Source organism: Heterodontus francisci, chromosome 10 (assembly GCF_036365525.1).
Source record: "Heterodontus francisci isolate sHetFra1 chromosome 10, sHetFra1.hap1, whole genome shotgun sequence".
NCBI lineage: Eukaryota > Metazoa > Chordata > Chondrichthyes > Heterodontiformes > Heterodontidae > Heterodontus > Heterodontus francisci.
The window spans coordinates 32,205,430-32,217,901 of NC_090380.1; the positions used below are offsets into that span (position 1 = coordinate 32,205,430).

Consider the following 12,472-nt stretch of genomic DNA (forward strand, 5'->3'; position numbering starts at 1 on the left):
ATGGGTAAAAATGGGAAATGTTTGTCCTTTAGCTTGGGAGGCTAAGAAAATAAAATGGGTTGTTAAAAGTGCTTTAGCTGTGGAAACACTGGGTCTTGTGGAGGCTGTGGATATGGGGTTCTACTTGTCAAATATTTTGGGTGAAATTCTGAACAAGGGACATAGTGAAGATAGGATACCCATTGAATGTTATGTGGATAATTGTTCTTTGTGGGACAATGTACACGCGACAAAAAGCGTGCGTGAGAAAAGACTACATATTGACCTTTCTGGATTGAAACAAATGCTGGAGAGAAAGGAAATCTTCAAACTTAAATGGGTAGATGCAAGCCTTCAGCGATCCGATTGCTTCACAAAAAGAAACGCTTGTACAAAGAAATTGTTAGGGATGCTCGAGGAGGGGCATCTCGCAATGTAATACTTTGTACGCAATATAGAATTTATTTTGATTTATTTTGAAATGTTCTTTGAGCATGTTAATAATTTGCACATAATATGGAATTTTATTTTGAAATGTTTGAGCATGTTAATTCATGCTGTATTATAAAAGAAGGAAGGGAATCTGCTAATCTATTAATTGTGTTTCAATTATTTGATTATATGCAGGTGGAGGGTGTTAATTGGGGTCTTACTTGAGCAGACTTATAAATACTTATAAGCAGACATTTACTGCTACTGGTGAAAGGTTTGAGTGAGGAGCTACATGTTTGTAATCCCTCTACTTTGTACAATAACTGTGAAACTGAGTTATAGATAGACTCTAGCATTATCCTTCTGTGACAAGCTTTATGGAGTTTAACACAGTCTGTTACATGCATGAAGTGTTGTTGGATTTGTTATGACTGTCTCTTACATAATCAGAAAGTTGCATAATAAATTAACAGCGAAAGAGGAAATTTTCAAGTTTTCCAAAAGTCTTACTCTTTAACACCCCTCAGAGTTAAACACTGAATATTTCCAAGAAATTCTTGGAAAAGCTGCTGGTCAGAACAGAACATTCTAAATGATTAGTTTTAACCTGGAGTCGAATCAAGCAGAATTTGAAGCGCAATATCGCGAATTTTGTCAGATTGACGAACAAAATAAACTATTTTCAAGAAAGATATCTGTAAACTTATCCTCTTTTAGTAATATTCGCCCATTCAAAGAGAATTTGCTTGTGTGGTGCGAAGTGGTATTAAATCCACAAAGCGGACTGCTGCAAGTAGGGTAACTGTCAGCCACCGAAACTGATTTCTGTGAAGGAAGAGCACAATAAAAGGTACAGCTTCTGGCTAGTTTAAAATAAAAGGCTGATCTGTTCGACTGCTGAGAGAGAACACAGCACAAAAAACGTTAAAATTGTAATAACATATATATCGGTAACATTCCAATATTGACAAATTACTTAAGCCCTGCACGTTAATTCAGACTTTTGTGTTTTGTCGCTAATTTCCCGTCTCCGCATAAATGAAAATCCATTCGTTAGTTGCAGACCTTGCCGGATGCAACTGCAACCAAAAACATGACTGCACATTTTTGTTCACTGCATCAAATGGAAATGCATGCATAATCTCCGATATACTACACTCAAGACGTGAGAAGGTTTATGGTAAAAGCAAAATACTGCGGATGCTGGAAATCTGAAATAAAAACAAGAAATGCTGGAACCACTCAGCAGGTCTAGCAGCATCTGTGGAAAGAGAAGCACGACTGCTTCTCTTTCCACAGATGCTGCCAGACCTGCTAAGAAGGTTTATGGTGATGGAATTAATGCAAATGATTAAGTTCTAAACTGTGGCGTATGCTCGCGGCACGTCGAATACCCTCGCGAGCTGCCCAGCTGCGTGAGTCATCCGTGCACGCGTTGGTCCTGACGTCGCGGTTACGCAGCGGAACATGGCGGCTCAGTAGAGTTTGTGACTGTGGAGCTGAGCGGCTCTCAGCGCTTTTACACTGCAGGTGAGTGAAGGCTAGGATTGGAATTATTAGGTTGACCGGTCGCTGCGGGTCGAGACTACCTTTTTTTTTCTCTCTTTGGGCTATGGGCCTCTGTGAGTGCTCGGAGCGGGGAGCCGCATGTCCCCGACGTTATAAGGTTGGCGATTACCAACCGCCGCCGCTCGCGCCGGGCTGTGAGAGGGGAGGAGAGGAGCGGCGCGCGGTGTACCTCGAGCCCCAGACCTGCGCCCTCGGGGGTAACAATCAGCCTCGCGCCCTCAGCTCACCTGTCGGCTCCTTCACTGCAGATCTCGCAAGAGTTTGCAGCTCGAGCCTTAGCTTCACCCAGCAACAAACGGACAGCAACTGGAGGATGGGATTTTAGGGTCTGTCTTGGCCGAGTAGGGGGTGGGTGGGGGGCGATGGTGGCGGCGGTATTGGGGGTGTGTGGATACTGAAGCTGTGGGTTACTCCAATACACTGCTGCGGTTTGCTTTGTTTCCAGTTTTACTTCACTTCTCTCTGTAATCTGTTTATTCTGTAAAGGCATCGCGCCCCCACCTGCAACTGCCTCCTTCCTTTTCCATTTTGTTGATTTCCTCCCACTCCCCTCACCTTTCCGCCTCCCGTAATATGTTCCTTTTTTGTTCCGCGTCGTAGGCAACCGGTTGTAATATTGATGAGTGTTTTGAAAGTTGTGCAACTTTTCTAGCTCTCCACAGTTATAGATTTGCGTTCTGGGCTGTGCAGAATGTGGACTGTTAGGTTGCAAAAACTTTAGTGTTTAGCGTTTTTTGATGCCATAGCAGCGGTTTTAGGACAGGTATTTCGTTTCTACACCTCTGAAGTATCTGATTTACGTTACGTGATTTAATTTGCTAAAATGTTAAGAATTTCTCAAGTTAAATCAGTTTAAGTCTGGAACTCCCCAAAATGGGTAGACTTTGCCCCGTTTGTACGAACCGTTGCTTAGAAATGTTTTGAGCAATGCCACGCTAATGACTTTAGTGGTAAAACATATTCATATTTTTTGTCGAGTAATTCACTTGTTCTTGTTACTGTTCTTTGTGCGTTATTTCAAGTTGAATTGTTCTGTGTTTCATTGTCTGCCGTGGCTTAGTCGATAGCACTGTCGCCTTTGAGTCACAAGGTTTAAGTCCCAACACAGGCCTTGAACACAAAAATCAAGGCTGATACTCCAGTGCAGTGCTAAGGTAAGAGTGCTGCACTGTCAGAGGTGCAGTCTTTCAGTTGAGATGTTAAATTGAAGTTTCGTCTGCCTCCTCAGGTGGATGTGAACAATCCCATGGCACTATTTCGAAGCGTAAGGGAGTTTTTCATGTCCGGGCCAATATTTATCGCTCAATTGAAGTCGCAGAAACAGGTTATCTGGTCATTATCACCTTGCTCTTTGTAGGAGCTTGCTGTGCACAAATTAACTGCCACATTACCTACACTACAACAGAAATGACACTTCAAAAGCATGTCAGTAGTTGTAAAGCACTTTGGTCATGAAAGGTGCTATATAAATGAAAGGTTTCCTTTTTTGTGTTTTTATTCCATTGGGAGTGCTGCAGAGTTAAGGTAGAAACTATTAAGGGTTCTCCTCAGCCAGCTGTGTGCAACAGCACTCTTTGAGATTGTGTTGGTCAAAGATCTGCATAATCCAGAATACTGAAAATGCTGCTTAATTTGCCGTTTGGAGTTATAGGTTTATTTTGCTTTGCTCCAATCATCTGTAGGCGGAAAAAAGACTTGTGTGAAGTGCTGTCACGAAATCTCAGCAATGAAACACAGCTCTTGCCCAAATTATCTTTCTCTTGGAGAAATTGTAAGAATATTATTTGGTTGTGGAAAGCTGCCAGTGCTTTGACACGGATATAAAGGTATATGCATAAACAATGGGAACTAGAAGCATTGTTCACTTATCATTCAATTGTTTGAAACTGTAAAAAAAATTATATTTTAGATGTACAAGGAAGCATGCAGATTTTATGCAAAGAATTATCCAAAATGAGCCAAATCATGATGTTTGAAGTGGAAATGTATTATATTGGCCTTACATAACAAAACTGTCATTGAAAACCTTGTTTTATTCTGTTGTGCACTTCCTGAAATATTTTTCATTGCAAGAACATGATATGTTACTTGTTTAGGAAGCAATGTTACTACACTTCAAGGAAATGTCTGATCAACAGGCACATAGATGTGTGGCCAACTGGTGTATAATTTCTTATGAATATGTAGGTGGAAAACTAGATCTGATGTCCATATCTGCAATGTTGTTGACTTATTCATTTCTTTGGGACAAAGAAGGAAGTAACTAAGACAGGCGTGTATCCAGATAAATAAAATTAATATTTGTATTTTGTAGGTAATTGCTAGAGAGTAGTTGCCTGCTTTTCCTGTCTTCTGGGATACATAAATTGAACAACATTTAGCTTAAGCTCATTAACTGCAGTGTTTAAAAAGGAGTTTCTGCTATTATGTTTTCGCTACCTAGCCATCAATGAATACATTATAAAATAAATACATTGGTAGTAAAACAATTATGCTGAGGCATTTATTATAGATAAATCTTGATCATAAAGCCAACATTCTGAACTTTGGGTGACATAGCATTCTATTTTGAGAACAAAATCTGACATTGTGTCACGACCGAGGCGGGAACAACGCACTGTCAATTCAGTCCCATCACTCCACAGGTCGCAGCATATTAAAGCTTTCCTACCCAACTGGAAATCAGCCACATTAAGCACTCTAGTAACCCCCAGAATAAAACTGACCAAACCAGGTATCTTTAGACAACAGCAAATTAACTATTTATTAAACACTAAATCTTAAACACTATTAAGATAAACTTATGTCTAAAGGACTTATAACTTATTTTAACCTACTCCCCTTATTCACACACATGCACTCAAAAATCACAATTAACTGGTTTCTTTTTTTAAAAAAAAATGATTTAAAAATTAGCTGTTTAAGAATAAATAAATAACTGGGTTAATAAGTCTTTGTGGGTTACGTTCCTGATGGGTGAGGTATCCTAGTGTAAAAATAATCAGATGCCACTTAAAATCTCCATGCGGATTCGACGGAACAGTCTTTTAGTAGATAGGCATTCAAAGCACTTTGGCTGCAGCAGTTCTTCAAACGAGGAATATAGCAGTGGGTGTGCTCGAATTTTAAAACTGACAGTCTCTCAGTCGAAACTTTACTGTGTTTTCTGGAATTCGCAATCAGTCAAGAGAGATTCAATCTTAAAGCCAAGACTTCTTGAATTGGAAGTCAAGAAAAACGAAGTTTGCTACCCTCCGGCAATACGAATAGTCTCTTCAAAGGGTGTTTTTCCCTCCTTTAGCAATTAACACGGCCTGTAGAATTTCTTCTGAGCGAAATAGACATTTATTTCCTCCAATAAGCACGCTTTGCTGGGGTCTCTAGTTCAAAACTGGTTTTAGCTGGTTTTTACACAGTTAAGTTGAAACGTTATATCATGTGACTTCCTCACTCCCCTGCAGTTGCCTCGGTAACAAATGCAGCTGTAGCACACTGTTCTCAGAAATCTAAAACTTCTCTCTCTGTCTTAAAGGTACACTGCTTTTAACGGGAGGAAATAGATACAGTTCCTGACAGTTGTGCCATACAGACAGTGGTTTTGGTCAAAATGTACACACTATCTGCAGAGTAGGCTAATATCTTCATCCTTAACTTCTTGTAGCAGCAATTTGAAGCAATGCATTTGGTTACCATCATTTAATGTTTTACGATAAAATTCTAGATCTAGTAGTTTTCTTTGTTCAGGCTAATCATTAAGATTTTGGTACATAATTTGTGGATGTTGAATTTCATGATTTTTCTTGTCTGTATGGGTTAACAGATGGCCAGGGCAAAGTCTTTTATTGTAATGTATTTTTTTCACAATAGCTTGGTCTTCGGGCAAATGTAGCAGTTCAGTCCCTAGTGGAAACTTCATTTTCGGTATAATTGTTTTTGTGAAAATTCCAAAAAGGGTGAAAAATTGAAGTGTCAACAGTTTGAGAGAAATGCAAGTTTCACATTCTCTGTTGAAACATAGTGTAGAAATGGCAAAATAAAGTTACAATGATGAATGCTATGTTTCATATATGGTGCATTTTTTTTGACAATTCTTTCCTCTGATGTTGATTCCTAGCTGGTATAGTTCTAGCCTTTGCCTCCTATTATCTTGCCTGGGCAATCTGTGTTTACATGCGAACCTGACAGGGCAATTTGACAGTTGAGAGGCAACAGCGACCTTTGAGGGAGGTTGTACCTTTAATGTGGGAAACATCATGAACTTCGCAGATGAGATACATGAACACTGCACTGACCAGGACTGGAGTTAAAAGAGTTTCCCAATAGTGTGATCAAAAAGGGGGGGTTTTATTAAGCCATTGAAGGCTGGAGCGATTTCCAGAGATTAGGGCCAAGGCAGTTGAAAGTTCTACCCGTGAAGTCGCAAAGAAGAGTGCTGGTGGAGGAGGGAAACTGGAGGGTACATGACTTTTAAGTGCTTTGGGACGTTTTACTGCATTAAAGGTGCTATATAAATGCATGTTTTGACTAGATGTAAAGTTGGAGAAGACTGAAGAGGTAGGGAAGAGCCAGGCAGTGCAGGCATTTGTAGATGAGGACAAGGATTTTGAATTTGTTTTGAGCGATAATGTCACCAGTGGTTGGCAAGGGCAGGATGCTGTTAACATGGCTTAGTGTGAGAAAGAATATGGAAAGCAGAGTTTTGGATGAGTAGGAGTTTGTAAAAGGTGGTGCTCAGGAAGCCAGCAAGGAGCATGTTGAAGAAGTTGGCTCAGATTTTGCAGTCAGCAACAAAATGATGGCACTCACCGCTAAGCTTGAAGAAAGCTCCCCACAGAGATCTAGCGACCTCTATGGCGTGGGTTTCGCCTTTCCAGATGTTATCGCCTTTCCAGGTGCAAGCAACTGTCATCAAGTAGGATTACCAGCCAGCACGTTGAAGTATTCTCATAGACAGCAAACTAAGAAGTAAAATGCACTGATCTTTAACTTTTAATAGATTTTACAGAGAGTGAAATAAAGATCAGGAAAAATACGTTGGGAGCTGAAATATCAATTAATTTTTAAAATAAATATGGAATTTTTGACATTTTGAAATTTGACATTACACCAATATAAAAGTGTTTTTCTGGTGCCAGAGAATTTGTTCAACAACAGTTGTGACTTAATATATCTCATTTACAAGGCATACCTTTTTCAGGAATTTTTAACAGTGATATTACAGCTTAAAAGGGGACATTCTCGTCAGTTCAGTGATTTCTAAAGATTGCCATCTGCGGGGACTTCAGCACACCCTGTGGAGGAAAATGGAATGACTGACGTTAACTTTTGGACTTCCACATTTAACTGCGCATGCGCAAATACCAGAAATGCCATCAGTTTCACAATTGTAGTGATGGCGAACACTGACAGTTTCACATCACAGCTGCAAAATCCAGGATCTGCAAAGTCCAGAGGTAACAAAGCCAAGTCCAGATGCCAGTTGTGATTTTGATAGTAGATTTCTTCCCCTACCTCTGCCTTCACCCTCCTTCCCCCAGATACCCCAGACCCAGGGGTGCCGAAGCCACTTGTAATGTCCTGATGTTCTCCTGTTCCTATGTTCCTTACTGTTGCCCTCCCTGAAAAGAGCTAATGTGGCACAAATTGTGCTGTATTTGGGACATTTCTAGTCTGTATTATGTTCCCATTCTGTAAATAATTTGTAAATAATCAGGGAAGAGCTATTTTGTCTGTTTTCACGTGTCAACGGTGTCTTTTACTTAAACAAGTTAAGCAGTCACAGCAATTCCATTCCCTGCCGTAACAGGAAAGATAGTAGCCTGCTAATTTCTTAGTAAATACATTGATTTGTGGAGTTAAACAGAAGTTTGGAAGAAGGCAAGCTATTGATAAATATAATTGAAATATTTTGTGAAGGTTTATTACTTACTATTCTTGGTAAACTGTGTGTGAGATAAGCCCAATGTCCTGACCTACTGTTTTAGAATTTATTGCAATACCGCTAATGGCAATAAAGTCCATAAGGTAGACCGTTGTGCTTCATGCTCCTCCAGTGGTGAATGTGTGCCACAGTTCGCCGAAAAAATAATTGCCCGGAATTTGCGGCTGTCTGCAGTCACCAGTGTTATGGATTAAATAAGGCAGCAACTTCCGGCATCCGCACGTGAACAGTAAAATGCCTGAAAGCAGGAAGTTGCTGTCCAGTTTGTTCTGCTCCTCCACAATCTTTGCTACAGCAATACCTTGCCGAGGGACTTGGCTTTAATATAAACGAAGGGCATAAAGTTGTGGTACTTGGCGACTTGTAACCCACTAAACATGTCAATAAGTTAGGGCTGGTGTATTCAGCTGTCAGTGAATTTGTAATGGTGTGATAAGATTCATAGAGAGTCATAAGACAAGAGTCATAAGTTTTAATTACTGCCAAACAACCTCTCTGGCAGTGAAAATTTTCTTTTTACATTTGTGGAGTCTCATTCCTTAAGAATCTAATTACTGTTGAATACTTAAAAAGAATGTAATTTGTTCTTTGTTTATCTTCTCCCTCTCTTAATCTTGTCTTTCTCTTTATTTCACTTTCTCTGATTTTACATTGAATTAAATGTTCTAATTTATACTTGCAGGTTTAGTGTCTGCTTGACTCAGTGAGGATTCTTCAATCTGTAGTTGAAGAGCTGCGCTGTTGCTTGCCCTGCTCATGCCACAGATCTCCTGTAGAGTGCTGTGCAGTAAAGGATCTCTAATAAACGCAAGTTGCTGTGCAAAAGCCCACGAAAGGTCTGTGGGCAACTATAGGCGTAATGAATGATTCACTGCAAAACCAGCCATTTAGAATCCAAATCAGCGAGCATAGTAGTGCATCGGGAGCAGTGCTGCTGATGCATATTCAAGATACTGGTACCAGGGCCTGTCACAGAACAGAGCACAAGACATTTAGCAGGGTTGGTTTTAGAAGCAGTGGCTGAGATCTGTTAGTGTTGAGGTGTTCACAGTATATATGGTTAGAATATTCAGGTTGGATTTAATTTGATTGAGTTTGCACTGAAATAGTACAACATTTAAATTGACATTAAGAAGGAATAAGGATGCATTGGAGTTTCTCACAAACTACATACAATCCCTGGCCATGTATCGATATTGGTTGCAATCCATGCTGAATGCACAAGCTCAATAAATACGGATCTAAAAATATCAGTTGGAGGAAAATCAATACGTACCTGGCTGTCAAAGCGAATTACTTAGCTGTGGCTCAGTAATAGCACTTTGGTCTCTCAGTCAGAAGATTATGGATTCAAGTCCCACTCCAGATTAAGCATAATATCTAGGCTGACATTCCAGTGAAGTACTGAGGGAGTGCTGTCACAGGTGCTGTCTTTCGGATGTTACACCATGACCCTATCTACCGTCTCCGGTAGATGTAAAAGGTTGTAAAGCACTATTTTGAAGAAGACTAGGAGTTCTTCCCAGTGTCCTGGCCAATGCTTTTATATAGCACCTATAACGTCGCAAAACTTTCCAAAACGCTTCTTAGGAACGTTGCCAAATAAAATTGGACACCGAGCAACTTAGTATATTAGGGCTGATTAGCAAAAGCTTAGTCAGAAGTAGGTTTGAAGGACTGTCTTAATGGAGAAGAGAGAGGCAGGGGTATTTTAGGAAGGAATTCCAGAGCTTGAGGCCTAGGCAGCTAAAGGCATAGCTGATAAAGATCGAGTGATGAAAATCTCAAACAAATTATCTGGTCATTATCACATTGCTGTTTATTGAGCCTTGCTGTGCGTAAATTGGTTGCTATATTCCCTACATCACAACAGTGACTGCACTTGAAAATTGGTTTTAAAGTTCTTTGGGATATCCTGAGATTGTGAAAGACACCATATAAATGCAAGTCTTCCTTATGATTTCAATGAAGGTCCTAGAACAAGTCTGTGAAGATGTTACCCTCAAGTAACCTGCTGAGTGAAAACTTCTGATCCTGAGATCTCCTGTGCCTTTCTAGAATGGTCTAAACGATTGTGGCAATCATCGTGGTGTTATTAAGCAAACTTGATCTCCTGATGATTTTAATGGGAGGTGGGGGCTATGATAATTAGCTGTTCAATTTTTATGAGTGAAGTGTGGAGCAGAGTGAGAGTTCAGCCAAATTAAGGTGGGGCATACATCTGTCTTTCCGATGAGATGTCAAACAGGTCTCGTCTGCCCTCTCAGGTGCACGTAAAAGATCCCATGGCGCTATTTTGAAGAAGAGCTGGGAAGTTATCCTCCTTGTGCTTGACAATATTTATTCTCAATCAATATCACAGAAACCGATCTGGTCATTATAACATTGCTGTTTGTTGGATCTTGCTGTGTACAAATTGGCTGCTGCATTTCCTACATTGAGAGTGATTACACTACAGAAGTATGCCATTGGTTGTAAAGTGGTTTGGGATGCTCTGTGGTCGTGAAAGGTGCTATATAAATGCAAGTCTGTCTTTTACAATGGCATAAGTTACTGACGCCATAACTTCCTAGCTTCTGCACCATAATGTTATATGCTGTAAATAAGTCTTACTGTGGTGCAAATTCTCAGCAAATTCAGGCTCTGTGTTGAAGTTTCAAATTGCTGCAGGCTTCCGCATAAAAGAGGTTACAATGTAGTCTTAAACAGTAGAAACCATAAACCCTTTTTGGAGCTCTGCTCTAAGTACAGCCAATGACATTGCGTTGCAAAGTTGCATGTTCACTGTACAATTTCCAGTCTGTCCAGATAGCTTCTAGAAATGAGAGAGTTGAATTTGATTCCTGACGCTGTAAATTCAAGGTCTGAGTTGCTGGAACAATTTAGATACTACACAAGCTTTGTAATGGTCATTCCCATTGTGCAGAGTGGAATAATCTCTTGTTTCCTTGTTCCATTTAATTGGATAATTCAAAACTTGCAGCATAAAGAACAAAGAATAGTACAGCACAGGAACAGGCCATTCGGCCCTCCAAGCCTGCGTCGATCTTGATGCCTGCCGAAACTAACACCTTCTGCACTTCCGGGGCCCATATCCCTCTATTCCCTTCCTATTCATGTATTTGTCAAGATGTCTCTTAAACGTCGCTATCGTATCTGCTTCCACTACCTCCCCTGGCAGCAAGTTCCAGGCACTCACCACCCTCTGTGTAAAAAAAACTTGCCTCGCACATCCCCTCTAAACTTTGCCCCTCGCACCTTAAACCTATGTCCCCTAGTAACTGACTCTTCCACCCTGGGAAAAAGCTTCTGACTATCCACTCTGTCCATGCCGCTCAGAACTTTGTAAACCTCTATCATGTCGCCCCTCCACCTCCGTCGTTCCAGTGAAAACAATCCGAGTTTTTCCAACCTCTCCTCATAGCTAATGCCCTCCAGACCAGGCAACATCCTGGTGAACCTCCTCTGTACCCTCTCCAAAGCCTCCACGTCCTTCTGGTAGTGTGGCGACCAGAATTGCACGCAATATTCTAAGTATGGCCTAACTAAGGTTCTGTACAGCTGCAACATGACTTGCCAATTTTTATACTCTATGCCCCGACCGATGAAGGCAAGCATGCCGTATGCCTTCTTGACTACCTTATCCACCTGCGTTGCCACTTTCAGTGACCTGTGGACCTGTATGCCCAGATCTCTCTGCCTGTCAATACTCCTAAGGGTTCTGCCATTTACTGTATACTTCCCACCTGCATTATACCTTCCAAAATGCATTACCTCACATTTGTCCGGATTAAACTCCATCTGCCATTTCTCCGCCCAAGTCTCCAACCGATCTATATCCTGCTGTATCCTCTGACAATCCTCATCATTATCCGCAACTCCACCAACCTTTTTGTCATCCGCAAACTTACTAATCAGACCAGCTACATTTTCCTCCAAATCATTTATATATACTACAAACAGCAAAGGTCCCAGCACTGATCCCTGCGGAACACCACTAGTCACATCCCTCCATTCAGAAAAACACCCATCCACTGGTACCCTCTGTCTTCTGTGACTGAGCCAGTTCTGTATCCATCTTGCCAGCTCACCTCTGATCCCGTGTGACTTCACCTTTTGCACCAGTCTGCCATGCGGGACCTTGTCAAAGTCTTTACTAAAGTCCATATAGACAACATCCACCGCCCTTCCCTCATCAATCATCTTCGTCACTTCCTCAAAAAACTCAATCAAATTAGTAAGACACGACCTCCCCTTCACATAACCATGCTGTCTCTCGCTAATAAGTTTGTTTGTTTCCAAATGGGAGTAAATCCTGTCCTGAAGAATCCTCTCTCATAGTTTCCCTACCACTGACGTAAGGCTCACCGACCTATAATTTCCTGGATTATCCTTGCTACCCTTCTTAAACAAAGGAACAACATTGGCTATTCTCCAGTCCTCTGGGACCTCACCTGTAGCCAATGAAGATGCAAAGATTTCTGTTAAGGGCCCCAGCAATTTCTTCCCTTGCCTCCCTCAGTATTCTAGGGTAGATCCCATCAGGCCCTG

General features: G+C 41.0%; 1 protein-coding gene across 5 annotated transcripts in view; it reads left to right on the top strand.

Annotated features, from left to right (window-relative positions):
• Positions 1-1,857: 1,857 nt before the first annotated feature.
• scml2 (Scm polycomb group protein like 2) overlaps positions 1,858-12,472 on the top strand; it is a 204,282-nt gene continuing 193,667 nt past the window's right edge. For 3 of the 5 annotated variants that reach the window (XM_068040385.1, XM_068040395.1, XM_068040396.1), the window contains exon 1: positions 1,862-1,941. The gene's annotated coding sequence lies outside the window, so the exon portion shown is untranslated. Of the gene's footprint in view, positions 1,942-12,472 lie in introns of all 5 variants that reach the window. The other 2 variants (XM_068040397.1, XM_068040386.1) reach the window with 2 other exon arrangements.